The 15,945-nt window shown below is 43.9% G+C and overlaps 1 protein-coding gene across 1 annotated transcript in view; it reads left to right on the top strand.

Moving 5' to 3' along the window:
* The window catches only part of kcnh2b (potassium voltage-gated channel, subfamily H (eag-related), member 2b), a 279,480-nt gene that overhangs the window by 24,088 nt on the left and 239,447 nt on the right, over nucleotides 1-15,945 (top strand).

A 15,945-nucleotide genomic window follows, 5' to 3' on the forward strand; every position in this document is an offset into this window, starting at 1 on the left:
TTGTGTGGATGTCGTAGAGGATATGTGGATCTGTTGAATATGGAGATGGTCCTTTTGTGTGTGGAGATGGCACCGTGCCAGTTCATGTTTGGAAAGAACATTGGCTTAACATAAATGTTAGAGGTGACAGTGATGTAATCATAGAAGTATGGTGATGGACTGAGTGTACCAAAGTAGGGGGTCACTGTTTCCACTGCAAAGTACTTGTATGCTCGACTAAACTGTATTTTTGTGACATCATCTTAAATGGCACACTCACTGAATCCGAAACGTTTGCTTAACGCAAGCAGATATAGAGCTCGTAGAGCTTAGTGGAAATGTGGCATTTGACACTTAAACAATATGGAGTATATGCCATGCAAGTTTCTGTGTTTGTGTGAGTTTGTATGTATTGGGATGGAACAAGAAGTCCTTGTTTGGTAATTTACCAAATGTGTAGGTGAATAGTTTTGACACTATGTACTTGTTTGTCAGTTGGCGAGAGTATCTGTTTTTTGTATGTGTACACCCACATGCTCATGTTTATGTCTGAGCTGTTATGTGTGAGTGACATGTTGGCTGTTTACTAATGAGTCCATGTATTTTGTCTGTCTTGACATTTCTACTGCCAGATTTCTTGTTTTGATGAGCATGGCACTGCAGAAAATGCATTATAGTTAATTTTGTCTGTTTCCAGATGGTATTCATAGAAAAAGACTAATCTTTACTTTTGCATAGATTACAGCTGATTTGTCGAAAAGATTTTAAATCATATCTGTACACACTATGGCAGTTTTGTAATGCTGCAACACAGCTGTGGTTTTGTAATATTTTAGTAAAACTTTAGCAATCTTCATAGACCTGACCCAAATTAACCCATGGTAGGATGTACGAAAAGGACAGTAAATTGGGGAAACCCTTAGAGAATCCTCTCAAATGGCAATAGTTACACACATGCCAACTCGACCAGGTAACGATGGCTTTCATGGTTATAAAGAATTGCCATGGTGATAAGGTCATGTCTCCCTGAGTTAGGTCCAAAGCATCTGCTGGACTTTTTCGACCTGTATATAGACACCAGAGCAGCAGGAGAAGGGAAGGGACAGAGAAAGACGGAGATAGTAGGAACAAAAAACAAAATACGGCCAGAATACTAAGAAAACCACAACTCTGTAAAGTGAGGAAAAACCTATAGTAGAGAGTTGGGAGTAACAAAGTCAGAGAATGTGAGAGGGATATAATTGTCATCATCAGAAAGTTTGTTTCTCACATAATCTAAAGGCAGTGTTGGTTGTGAGAGAAGTAAAAGAGATTCGGGAAACGTAGAGATGGAGCCAGCTGTCTCCCCTCCAGTGATTCTTCAGAAGAGTGCTTTGTTGGTCCCTCAGCACCTCACTTTCACTTTCCAGTGTTTAGACAGGCGATATCGAGACATACACACCAGCTATTATAAATGCAAAAGTACCTTGTAAAAAGCTACCTACCTTTATATATAATACAGAGGTGTTGTCATTTCTATCTATTAGGGCTGCACGATTTTGGGAAAAAATCGAATTGTGATTTTTCTGACAAATATTGCGATTGCTATTTGCGATATTTATTTTTAAGCGACCCAATGGAAGTTTATTGTAAAATGCGTAAAATGTCATAACTCCGGCTAGGAAGGTCGTATCAACATACTCCTGTCTCTAGCGCCCCCGCAGCCCGAGCTACGAGTGAAAGAACTAAACTTACATGAAACTTCCGTTGGGTTGCTTTAAAGTCAAGCTTCAGTTAAAGATTCACCCTTTTAGATGTAGAAAATGTGATGGAGCATTGCTAACCTGACTCAGATGGTTTGTTTCACCAAACTATCTAGGAGAGCTCCATTAGAAGCCATTTGGAAAGGGCAGACACTTTCAAAAGCACTTGGCAGGTGATTGGATCAATCTGTCTATCACCTTCTATCATGGGCCACTTCTGATTGATTAGCAATGGCTGGTACATGTGGAGCACAGCACTTCTGATTGGTGTGGATGACTGGAATACAAGAAAAAAAAAAAAAAAGTTGTAAAAAAAAAAGTTACAAAAAATCGCAGGCTTTGCGATTTGATAATCGCATCATCTCGAATCGCAATTTCGATTTAAAATCGATTAATCGTTCAGCCCTACTATCTATGCTTACCAAAGTCAAATAGCTCAAAACACATAGTTGGAGTCGACAATATTTTATGCTGCAATGGTATTGTGCCAGTGCATGCTGGTGGCTCTAAGTCAGCTGTGCAGAAACCATCCTGTGATGTGATCATTCCTGCTGCGATGCCAAGATAGTAACAAAACAGACTTGCTTTTTGTTGCACGTCAAGTGTTTGTTTTGTTGCCAGTCCTCCTCAGGCACAACATAGTGTGTGTGTTCAAAACCCTGTTGTCAGTAAAAAAAAGAGAGGAAAGGAGAGAACAGAACTAGTGCAACGATGCAAAAAGCAATAAAGACTTCTACTCTTTTCAAGTGTCCCACTGTCAGAAGCTCCTTACTTACAGTAGAAGTACATTAAAGAGTTTTTGGTACAGCAAGGAGAGAATAATAATAATATGGTGTTGTGGAGGCTTGTCTTTCTGAGTGCCTTCTAGTCTTAGACATACTAGACTTCATAGACTATTAATGAATGTCCCTGAAAATCCTCCAGCAATGGTCTTGTACATACTGACAAAATGGAGTACTCTTTAAGCAAAGATTATAAATATTAAACAGCTGTATGTCATGAGTGAAACAAGTGTTACAAGTTGTTATCTGCTGCGGCAATAGGACTGGTCTCAGTTTAGAGATCAGAGTACATCATACATATCTTTCTCTGTGAATTGGAAGTTGTGTTTGTCATGTTGCCATGGTTTTTGTAAAGTGCCCATATCATGTCATTATAGTGACCAATAGACACTCTAATTATAATTGAATGGATATACAGTGGGGCAAAAAAGTATTTAGTCAGCCACCAATTGTGCAAGTTCTCCCACTTAAAAAGATGAGAGGCCTGTAATTTTCATCCTAGGTACACTTCAACTATGAGAGACAGAATGGGGGGAAAGAATCCAGGAAATCACATTGTAGGATTTTTAATGAATTAATTGGTAAATTCCTCGGTAAAATACGTATTTGGTCTCCTACAAACAAACAAGATTTCTGGCTCTCACAGACCTGTAACTTCTTCTTTAAGAGCCTCCTCTGTCCTCCACTTGTGAACTCGTTATCAGTATAAAAGACACCTGTCCACAACCTCAAACAGTCACACTCCAAACTCCACTATGGCCAAGAGCTGTCTGTTTTTTGCAGCCACTGTCCCTGTCAGTAACTCACCAAAATAGCCCTTTACAAACTGTCTGATCATGGTGTTGCTTGCCTCACTAGTGGTGGAAGAAATGTTAAGGGTATTTTCTGAAGTAAAAGTAGCAATGAGAACGAGTTACGAGAGTCTTTTAAATTAGGTATCATCTGAAAAAAGGTTCTCAAAATATCAGAAGTCAAAAGTAATCAAACACCCATTTAAATTACACCAATTCTATTATTGCCGTTTTAAAATTGGCTTTTTTATTGTGTTGTTTTGGAACAAATGTATTACAAATAAATTGCCCAAACTATAATGGACATTCTCATACATCTATATTCGATATAGTTTATATAAAGTGCAATATTTGGCTCTGAAATGTGTTGAAGTAAAAGTATAAAATGTCATGGTAACAATCTAGTTAAGTTAAGTACTTTAGTAAATGTACTTAGCTACATTCCACCACAGCTCCCTGTCCTCAGATCAGCAATTGAGTAACAACTAAAAGAAAATGACCTCAGCTCAGTTTGATGCTTTCATTAGCAGTTAACGTCAATACAATTACAGCATATAGGTCAATGGCAGGAGCACATGATTAGAAAACAAGCTGAGACATCTCCCAAATGTAGATCTGCAGGACAGCAATTAGACATTTAGCAGTATCAGCAGCTAATAGATCCTGATGTTGCAAAGCCAACTGAAAGAGGCAAATATTGCTATGAAGTGAGGCAGTAATCCGGCATCTTTGTGTGGAGTAAACCTTTTTTAAGGAGTTGCTGAAGTCCTTCATTTCAACAACAGAGCAAGGTAGCTATGCTCTTTGTAGTAAAAGTGTAATTTACCTAACCCTTGTGTTATGTTCACATTTCGCACCCTTTGGTAATGTTCGGGTCAAATTGACCCGGGACATATTTCAGGGTTTAAAAAAAATACAGATCTAAATTCAACATGCACAATTCCTTATATATATATATATATTGTCTTTAACTCATTCCCCAACAATATCAATGAAATATATGATTAGTTTTTGAAAATACTAACAATGGAAGTGTCCATAGTTTTTTGTGATAAAAATGTAATTTATGTTAAAAAAAATACACTGTAATAAAAACTAAGTTTACATTTTGCTCATGCTTTTCTAGGACAAATGTAAATGACATTTTTTTTCATTAATGTTTATTATTTTTAATCTGTCATATAATAATCAAAGCCCTGAAGTAAATAAAGACAGACAAGACCACTGATAATCTCCCTCGATCTGGGGCTCCACGCAAGATCTCACCCCGTGTGGTCAAAATGATCACAAGAACAGTGAGCAAATATCCCAGAACCACACGGGGGAGACCTAGTCAATGACCTGCAGAGAGCTGGGACCAAAGTAACAAAGGCTGAAGTCGAATAGTCCATTTAGCTTAGGAACCTTCCTAAAGGAGTGAAATGACCCGGAAGTCCCTCAGTGGCAGCCATGATAAGTGCCGTTCGAATTCTCTAGAATGATGAGAATGATAGGAAAGGAGGTTTCAAACTTCCTTTATAACCTCCTTTAGCTTAGGAACCACTGGACCTCCCTAACTGACAGGAGAAGCGAAAATGCTGCCCCACAATGCCTTGCAGCCGCAGCATTTGCCGTCACTCAACAGTCGGCCGTTCACGGAAACAACCGATTATGACCGAGAAATGATATCATGAGAATTACGGTGCTTATTAAGCTTTTTAAAACATAGGTGGTAAGTTGCCAAAGTGCTTTGTTTTGAACGTTCATCAGTATTATACTCAAAAAGAGAAATATGAACGTTAGTTTTCACTGAAATTATCAAATAAAGTCAACATTTCAGTCTTTACTGGGCTGTGTGGGGTTTGTTCAACTTTTAAAAGATGCTTGAATGGTGATATACACAGTGATAGATGTTAAGGACTAACGTTTATAATAAATACATCTGTATTGATTTTTAGATCTTTAGTTCATACAATCATACGTCGTATTGGGATCATTTGTATTAATGTGGACCGGAGGGAGAGGGTGACGAGCATAAGTTTCACTTTCCTTTTTTATTTCAATTCCAACTTTGGTCATGAAGAATATGTTTCTCTGTTGTCCACGTTCATAAAGCAAAGCAGCAGCATCAGAGCACGGTGCAGAGTCTCTAGATGAGTTTACATCAGTCCCTCGTTCTTATTAAACATCCATGTTGTAGTCCGCTGTATAGAAAACTGGTTTCCATAGTTTCCCCACAGCAGCAGACGCAGAAAATGACGTCCGCTGGCGCATCATAAACACGTCGGATAGTGAAAGTGCATTCGGATTCTCTAAAGTACCGCAGTCTCTTCTCCTAAGTCCTTTTTAATTCTCCTATCCACTATCCCTTAACCCCGTGACGTTTCACTCAGAGGTCAAGGAATAGACGATAGGGTTAGAACTTAGGAGCTGATTTTTAAACTATCCGACTGCAGCCAAAGGCTACCATCAGTAACACACTACGCCGCCAGGGACTCAAATCCTGCAGTGCCAGACGTGTCCCCCTGCTTAAGCCAGTACATGTCCAGGCTCGTCTGAAGTTTGCTAGAGAGCATTTAGATGATCCAGAAGAGGATTGGGAGAATGTCATATGGTCAGATGAAACCAAAATAGAACTTTTTGGTAAAAACTCAACTAGACGTTTTTGGAGGAGAAAGAATGCTGAGTTGCATCCAAAGTAGGGCTGCAACAAACGACTAATTTGATAGTCGATTAATCTATCGATTAATGAAACGATTAATCGACTATTCGGACTATTACGCCTTGCACAATTTCTCAAGCGCTCTTATTTAGCCATCAACTTTTAGATTTAGCTTGAGGTTGTTTTAGGCATGTGGAAACTAACAATGAAGACAATAAAGATGAATACTTGATTAAAAAATACATATTATTAAATTAACTAAACAAATTGTTTACAAAATGAACATTGCTTTTCATTTAAATTTAAATAAATAATATTTCACATCAAAAGAAACAACAGTGTTTTAGCAAATAATAAATAATGTGATGACAGAACTGTAAACAGAATAGCTGAAACTTTAACAAACTAACTAACTCAGTTACCTCTAATCATTAACCCATGTTTGTATAATGGAGTTAACTCTGTGTGTTACTGCTAGCATACATAACACCTGACGTGAAAACGTTACTCGTGGACAGGGCTACAGAGCTGCTAGAAAGACAGTCGAACCCGGTGCATTCCTCCGTCTGATAAATTGCTCGTGTTACCGCCCTTACATGCTAAACTCTTATTGCACTTTTGGCAACGAGCATCGAGACGGGTAAAGTTTAACAACACCTCGGAGCGGCGTTCTCTCCGCCATCTCCTCCGTGTGTGTGTTGCTGCATGTAGCAGCCGCGTGTGTGTAAACGGCCCCGCCCCCTCCCACACAGACCAGGGAGAGAGATCTCGTCTGATCGAAAATACATCATAGACGCATTTGTTTGTCTTTTTGCATATTAGAAACGAGCTGGCCACACTAAGACTGTGATATAATGTTTTTGTATCAATAATACACGACATATATTTTTTAAATGTCCCCAGTACCGATAACGTTGTTGCTTAACGGCGCGTAAAACGCACGTGATGACGTCACCAACGAATCGACGACTGAATTAGTTGGCAACTAATTTGGTAATCGATTTTAATCGATTAAGTCGATTAGTTGTTGCACCCCTAATCCAAAGAACACCATACCTACTGTGAAACATGGGGGTGGAAACATCATGCTTTGGGGCTGTTTTTCTGCAAAGGGACCAGGACGACTGATCCGTGTAAAGGAAAGAACGAATGGGTCCATGTATCGTGAGATTTTGAGTGACAACCTCCTTCCATCAGCAAGGGCATTGAAGATGAAACGTGGCTGGGTCTTTCAGCATGACAATGATCCCAAACACACCGCCTGGGCAACGAAGGAGTGGCTTCGTAAGAAGCATTTCAAGGTCCTGGAGTGGCCTAGCCAGTCTCCAGATCTCAACCCCAAAACAAATATTTGGAGGGAGTTGAAAGTCCGTGTTGCCCAGCGACAGCCCCAAAACATCACTGCTCTAGAGGAGATCTGCATGGAGGAATGGGCCAAAATACCAGCAACAGTGTGTGAAAACCTGTGATTTTCTGGATTTTTTTTTCTTATTTTGTCTCTCATAGTTGAGGTATACCTAGGATGAAAATGTGTACAATTGGTGGCTGACTAAATACTTTTTTGCCCCAATGTCCCCCTCCTCTGGAAACATCTCCTCTGAGTTCTTTTTTTAGGTGTAGTGCATCAAACTCACAAGCTAACATATAGTTATGTCACAATCAGTGTTTCCGCCAGACCAGGGCTGAGAGGACGTCCACCCAGAGAGGGGGGGGGGGGGGGGGGGGTGTTTTGAATTTTGACTTGAGCCGTCCCTTATAGACACTGTCTTATTACGTTAGTGAGCCGGATCATTTGGCTCGGCTCTCTTAAAGCGCCGGCTGTTTCGGCTCCCAAACTGCTCTTCATGTTACCACAGTTTACCACAGAGCCTCAGTTTTGCCGCTACGAGGCTCTGGTGCTCGCAGTTCACACGCATGCTCCACTAAAACCCCCCCGCTCATCTAAAACCCCCCTGCTCATCGCATCCAAATCATGCACGTTCCGTGTTGTCCTGTAGCAGGCACCTTCAATGTCGGGGAAACGATCTTCAAAATACTCCGAAAAGAATCCCACCAGACTCCTTTGCCCCTCCAACAGAGGGATGTCCTTGTCCTTTTTCCTTTTCGTCATTTCAAGCGATAAAAACTCTCGATCTTCTCTCGAATTATTAATATTTTTGGACGCCCTCGGCTCGCGTTCAGGGCGTCAAATGACGGCAAGACGCCCCCCTGGCGGAAACGCTGGTCACAATTAAAGATTGTAAATTACATTACATTGCATTTAGCTGACGCTTTTATCCAAAGCGACTTACAATAAGTACATTCGACCAGGAAGACACAACCTTGAAGAAAACAGAATCATATAAGTACATCAGGTTTCATAGAGCCAAACATTTCAAGTGCTACTCAACTGGCTATAGATAAGCCAGTCCTTTATTAGTATATAAGTGCTCTGTTAGCAGTTCTTTGTTAGTAATTCTATCGCTCGAGGTGGAGTCGAAAGAGATGAGTTTTCAGTCTGCGCCGGAAGATGTGCAGGCTTTCTGCTGTCCTGATGACAATGGGGAGCTCATTCCACCATTTTGGAGCCAGGATAGCAAACCCACGTGTTTTTGCTGATGGGAACTTGGGTCCCCCTCGCAGCGAGGGTGCAGCGAGTCGTTTGGCTGATGCAGAGCGTAGTGCACGCGCTGGGGTGTACAGTTTAACCATGTCCTGGATGTAGGAAGGGCCAGATCCATTCGCAGCATGGTACGCAAGTAACAGTGTCTTGAAGTGAATTCTAGCAGTTACCGGAAGCCAGTGAAGGGAGCGGAGGAGCGGAGTGGTGTGGGAAAATGTAGGAAGGTTGAAGACCAGACGAGCCGCTGCATTCTGGATGAGCTGCAGAGGTCGGATGGCACATGCAGGTAGACCAGCCAGGAGGGAGTTGCAGTAGTCTAGGCGTGAGATGAAGAGAGCCTGGACCAGAAGCTGTGTCGCTTTCTGGGTCAGCTGGGGACGTATCTTCCTGATGTTGTAAAGCGTGTATCTGCAGCAACGGGTTGTAGCAGCGATGTTTGCAGTGAAGGACAGGTTGTTATCTAGGATCACACCTAAATATAACAAGTATTATTTGTTATCTGTGTGTGGGGGGCAGATGTTACCCCAACTTTTTCAGTCCTAGTCACACACACTCAAACACAAAAAGACACAAACAGAGTCTTCGGTAACCCCTGGCAGGCCACCTCCAAGACATTAGAGAGCTGTTGAACGAGCGCCACAGACACACCTCATCCATAATGCATACAGAGAGGAAACGCTATGCCAGCTTCTCTTGTCCCCTTTGCCTCCTTCCACCCCTGCCTCACTCCTTCCTCCTCTTTTAAATGCAAAAAGGGGAAGAGAAAGAATAGCCTTTGCCTTGATCTAGAACACCTCCAAATGCAATAAGTGTGCTTCTTGCTTGAACATTTTGTAACCTCAACACATACATACATACATACATACATACATACATACATACATACATACATACATACATACATATCGAGCAGTGGTTCTCAACTGGTCAGGCCTCTGGACCCACTTTTTACTGTTAATAAATCACGACCCACCATCTGTGTGACTTACTTTACATTGTGGGTAAGGGTAGATAGCTCCCATTGTTCTGTGACCTGTCAATAATCAAACCGGGGGTCAATAGTTCTACCGCAAAGTTATTCTCCGTGGGGACTTCCGGCAACAATCTTGATTCTGATTGGCCAAAAGACTCGAAAAACATCAGCAAAGATGTTTTATTGAGAAGATGATCACTCCGTGACAGAAGTTTTCAAAACCGTTTATGGGTTGCAGTCGAATAGTCCATTTAGTTTAGGAACCTTCCTAACGGAGTGAAATGACCCAGAAGTACCTCAGTGGCAGCCATGATAAGTGCCGTTCGAATTCTATAGATCAGGGGTTTTTTCCCAAGAGCCCCCCCAAATGACTCCTGTTGGAAGTCCCCCCCCCCCCTCCCCCCACACACACACAAGGGGGGGGGGGGGTGCAACAGCGGTAATTAAAGTTTAAAAGTCTCAAAACTGTTACAACTACTGTCACAAACTGGATGAATGTGAAGTATTTTGTTAAAGGAGGACGAAAGCATAATATTAAGGAGCACTATTGGAGTGACTTTGATGGTTATTGGACTCGTGGAAACAATTCACGAAGGGATTAAACTGTTTAAAACACATTTTTAATTCATCGGATTTTGCCGATGTGTTTATGTGGATTCAAAAGTCGTAAATAATCTACAAAATGGAGGAGACCGATCTGATCGGAGCAACTGTGACAAATAATCTAACTGAAACCGGCATGGACAATGACTATGTGCTTATCCAGAAAACCCTGGTTTGGACACTTTACGGGCAGAAGAAACATTTCTATTAAAGAAAAAATTATAAATGTCTGTCTTTTTATGCCTTTAATAGCTACTAACTTATTGTCATACTGATATTCTGTACACACTGTGAAGACCACTGAGACAAATGTACCATTTGTGATATTGGGCTATATAAATAAACATTGATTAATTGATTGATAACTTGAATTTTTATTAAAATTAATTAATCAATTATTTTTTATATTTTATTGTAATGTAGAGACAAGGCTTTTAGCAACAATCATGTATTGCATTACAATTATATGTAAAACAAAACAAAAAGTCTAAATATGATATATTTTGCCTGGCGCACCCCCTGCGATCTTTGGCCAAGGGGGGCGTGCCCCCCCCAGGTTGGGAACCACTGTTCTAGATCAGTGTTTCTCAAACTTTTTCATACCAAGGACCACTTAACCAATAAAAAAACACTCGCGGACCACCTAACTCCACAAATATCAAAAAACACATTGTTTTTCTAGAACAGATTACAAATCGCCTGGAAATGGTACAAACAAGTGGCAACATGTGTGATGAAGGTGTTGCACTGGGCTATATCATGCAATCAAAAGTTAAACTTAACCTCGCTCCATTGCGGAGATATTTCCGCGAGAGTGCGGAAAACTGAAATGTATTTATTTATTTCAAATGTGAAATGTTACCAATATACTCACGGACCACTAGGGGGCGCTCACGGACCACCAGTGGTCCGCGGACCACACTTTGAGAAGCATTGTTCTAGATGATAGGAAAGGAGTTTCAAACTTCCTTTATAACCTCCTTTAGCTTAGGAACCACTGGACCTCCCTTTACGAAAGGAGAGGAGAAAATGCTGCCCCACAATGCCTTGCAGCCGCAGCATTTGCCGTCACACAACATTCAGCCATCACGGAAACAACCGATTATGACCGAGAAATTATATCATGAACGTTACGGTGCTTATTAAGCTTTTTAAAACGGTAACTTGCTAATATGCTTTGTTTTGAACGTTTATCAGTATTATAATCAAAAAGAGAAATATGAATGTTAGTTTTTACGAAATTATCAAATAAAGTCAACATTTCATAGTCTTACTGAGCTGTGTGGGAATTGTTCAACTTTTAAAAGATGTTTGAATGGTGATATACACATAGATGTTAAGGACTGACGTTTATAATAAATACATTTGTATTGATTTTAAGATATTTTCATAGTTCATACAATCATACTTATTGGGATCATTTGTATTAATGTAGACCGGATGACGAGCATAAGTTTCACTTTCCTACTTATTTCAATTCCAACTTTGGTCATGAAGAATATGTTTCTCTGTTGTCCACGTTCATAAAGCATAAAACAACAGCATCAGAGCACGGTGCAGTGTCTTACAGTAGTCCCTCGTTCTTATTGTACATCCATGTTGTAGTCCGCTGTATAGAAAACTGTAGTTTCCATAGTTTCCTCACAGCAGCAGACGCACATTTAACACGTTGGATAGTAAAAGTGCAGTCGGATTCTCTAAAGTACTGCAGTCTCTTCTTCTAAATCTTTTAGAATTCTCCTATCCACTATCCCTTAACCCCGTGACGTTTCACACAGAGGTCAAGGGATGGGGATAGACGTTAGGAGCTGTTTTTTGGACTATCCATCCATCCATCCATCCATCCATCTTCTCCCGCTTATCCGTGGTCGGGTCGCGGGGGTAGCAGTTCCAGCAGAGAGCCCCAAACTTTCTTTTCCCTGGCGACATCAACCAGCTCTGACTGGGGGATCCCAAGGCGCTCCCAGGCCAGCGAAGAGATATAATCCCTCCACCTGGTCCTAGGTCTACCCCTTGGTCTCTTCCCAGCTGGACGTGCCTGGAACACCTCCCTAGGGAGGCGCTCAGGTGGCATCCTAACTAGGTGCCCGAACCACCTCAACTGGCTCCTTTCGACGCGAAGGAGGAGCGGCTCAACTCCGAGTCCCTCCCTGATGACCGAACTTCTCACCTTATCCCTAAGGGAGACACCAGCCACCCTGCGGAGAAAACCCATCTCGGCCGCTTGTATCCGCGATCTCGTTCTTTCGGTCATGACCCATCCTTCATGACCATAGGTGAGGGTAGGAATGAAAATGGCCTGGTAGACAGAAAGCTTTGCCTTCTGGCTCAGCTCCCTTTTCGTCACAACGGTGCGGTAAAGCGACTGCAGTACCGCTCCGACTCTCCGGCCCATCTCACGCTCCATCGTTCCCTCACTCGAGAACAAGACCCCGAGATACTTGAACTCCTTCACTTGGGGTAAGGACTCATTCCCTACTTGGAGTGGACAGTCCATCGGTTTCCTGCTGAGAACCATGGCCTCAGATTTGGAGGTGCTGATCCTCATCCCAGCCGCTTCACACTCTGTTGCGAACCGATCCAGTGAGTGCTAAAGGACGCAGACCGATGAAGCCATTAGAACCACATCATCTGCAAAAAGCAGTGGTGCAATCCTTAGTCCACCGAACTGCAGACCCCCTCCCCCACGACTACGCCTCGAAATCCGATCCATGTATAATACAAACAGGATTGGTGACAAAGTGCAGCCCTGGCGGAGGCCAACCCTCACCGGAAATGGGTCCGACTTACTGCCGAGGACCCGGACACAGCTCTCGCTTTGGGAGTACAGAGATTGGATGGCCCTGAGTAGAGACCCCCTCACCCCATACTCCCGCAGCACCTCCCACAGTAACTCCCTGGGAACTCGGTCATACGCCTACTCCAAGTCTACAAAACATATGTAGACCGGATAAGCGTACTCCCCCCTCCAGGATCCTTGCGAGAGTAAAAAGCTGATCCGTCGTTCCACGACCAGGACGGAATCCACATTGTTCCTCCTCAATCTGAGGTTCGACAATCGGCCTAACCCTCCTTTCGAGTACCTTGGAGTAAACTTTCCCGGGGAGGCTGAGTAGTGTGATGCCTCTGTAATTGGCACACACCCTCTGATCCCCCTTTTTAAAAAGGGGAACCACCACCCCGGTCTGCCACTCCTTCGGTACTGTTTCCGACTTCCACGCAACGTTGATGAGACGTGTCAACCATGACAGTCCCTCAACACCCAGCGCCTTCAGCATTTCCAGGCGGATATCATCCACCCCCGGGGCTTTACCACTGTGGAGTTGTTTGACGACCTCAGTGACCTCCCCCCGGGAGATTGGTGTTGATCCCCCGTCATACTCCAGCTCTGCCTCTAACATAGAGGGCGAAGTTGTCGGGTTCAGGAGTTCCTCAAAGTGTTCCTTCCAACGCCCCAACACTCCATCAGTTGAGGTCAACAACGCCCCATCCTTACTGTACACAGCTTGGATGGTTCCCTGCTTCCCCCTCCTGAGGTGTCGGACAGTTTTCCAGAACAACTTTGGTGCCGCCCGAAAGTCCTTCTCCATGTCTTCTCCGAACTTCTCCCACACCCGCTGCTTTGCCTCGGCCACGGATGAGGCTGCTGCCCTTCGGGCCTGTCGGTACCTTGCAACTGCCTCGGGAGTCCCCCGGGATAACAAATCCCTGAAGGCCTCCTTCTTCAGTCGGACGGCTTCCCTGACCACCGGTGTCCACCAGGAGGTTCGAGGGTTACCGCCCCTTGAGGCACCTAAGACCTTGAGACCACAGCTCCCCGCCGCGGCTTCGGCAATAGAGGATTTGAACACCGACCACTCTGGTTCAATGTCCCCAACCTCCACAGGAATGCCCGAAAAGCTCCGCCGGAGGTGCGAGTTGAAGGCCTCCTGAACTTGGGCCTCCTCCAGACGTTCCCAGTTCACCCGAACTACACGTTTGGGCTTACCAGGTCTATCCAGAGGCTTCCCCCGCCACTCGACCCAACTCACCACCAGATGATGATGATCAGTTGACAACTCCGCCCCTCTCTTTACCCGAGTGTCCAAAACATACGGCCTCAGGTCCAATGATACGATAACGAAATCGATCATGGACCTTCTGCCTAGGGTGCTCTGGTACCACGTACACTTATGAGCATCCTTATGTTCGAACATGGTGTTTGTTATGGCCAATCCATGAGTAGCACAGAAGTCCAGTAACAAACCACCACTCCGGTTCAGATCAGGGGGGCCGTTCCTCCCAATCACGCCCCTCCAAGTGTCTCCATCATTGCCCACATGTGCGTTGAAGTCTCCCAGCAAGATTAAAGAGTCCCCTTCAGGAGCCCCATACAGGACTCTTTCCAGGGTCTCCAAGAAGGCCGTATACTCTGAACTGCTGTTAGGTGCATAAGCACACACAACAGTCAGAGTTTTCCCCCCATAACCCGCAGGCGTAGGGAGGCGACCCTCTCGTCCACTGGGGTAAACTCCAACAACGAAGCACCTAACCGGGGACTTGCGAGTATCCCCACACCCGCCCGGCGCCTCACACCTTGAGCAACTCCGGAGAAGAATAGAGTCCAACCCCTATCCAGAAGTAAGGTTCCAGAGCCGACGCTGTGAGTAGAGGTGAGCCCAACCAGATCGAACTGGTAACGCTCCACCTCCCGCACAAGCTCCGGCTCCTTCCCCCCCAGAGAGGTGACGTTCCACGTCCCCAAAGCCAGCTTCTGTCGCCCGGGTCTGGTCCGTCGAGACCCTCCGCTTTCACTGCCACCCTTCTGGCAGCGCACCCGACCCCATCGCTGTTTCCCATAGGTGGTGGGCCCGCGGGACGGAGAAGCGGAGGTGTTGCCCACGTTGCCTTTTCGGGCTGGGCCCGGCCGGGCTCCGTGGCAAGCCCGGCCACCAGACGCTCGCCAACGAGTCCTCCTTCTTGGCCTGGCTCCAGAAAGGGACCCCGGGCTTCCTCCGTGCCGGGTATCCTCACTTCTTGTTCTTGTTTCTTTCATGAGGTCTTTTTGGTATTTTCTCGTGACATCCTTTGATTGAAAGAGACATTGCGTGAAATTGATTTTCTTCATTCAATGCGTGCACTTGCTTTGGCTTTTGTTGTATTTCCTTACCGAAACTTGACTTGAGTACAGATGAGTATGTTCAAAAGGAAGTGGAAAAAATCACAATGCTAGACAATAGCCTTTGATGTTTTACTTGTTGTAGACAATCTAATACTGATACTGATGTGCAAGGATTATAAATCATTTCACCAGCTTTAATGTTTGGCAGACTGCCAGACAAAGGTCAGGATCAACAGATGGATCCTTTATGCCAAAATGCCACAATAAAGACTTTAAAATAAGCCTACTTTCTAATTGTCAGGAAATCATGCACAATCAGCTGTTATACCTTTTCATTACAGGAAGCAAGGTGCACTCTAAAAACCCATTCTCATTTCCTATGTGGTAATTGCCATCCAACCCTTGTTTGAAAGGGGCTATGTAATTGTGTTGATAAACCCGGGAGGAGAGTTTCAACCTAATTTGAAGTAGATGATGATTAGATCACAGTGACACAGTTTCACTCCCAACCCCGTACTAGAGCTTCATCACGAGAGCAAGGATACATTTAAATGAGTCAGAATGGTAACACACTAGGGGTGTAACGGTATCCGTATTCGTCCCGTACCATCACGGTTCGGACGTCACGGTTCGGCACATGCAGTCACACGGCGAATACGCCTTTTTTTTTACGAGTGGGAAAAAAGTCTGTCACTCAGGGCAGTATTACACTATATATAATCCAGGGGGCG

Source organism: Pseudochaenichthys georgianus, chromosome 20 (genome assembly GCF_902827115.2).
Source record: "Pseudochaenichthys georgianus chromosome 20, fPseGeo1.2, whole genome shotgun sequence".
NCBI lineage: Eukaryota > Metazoa > Chordata > Actinopteri > Perciformes > Channichthyidae > Pseudochaenichthys > Pseudochaenichthys georgianus.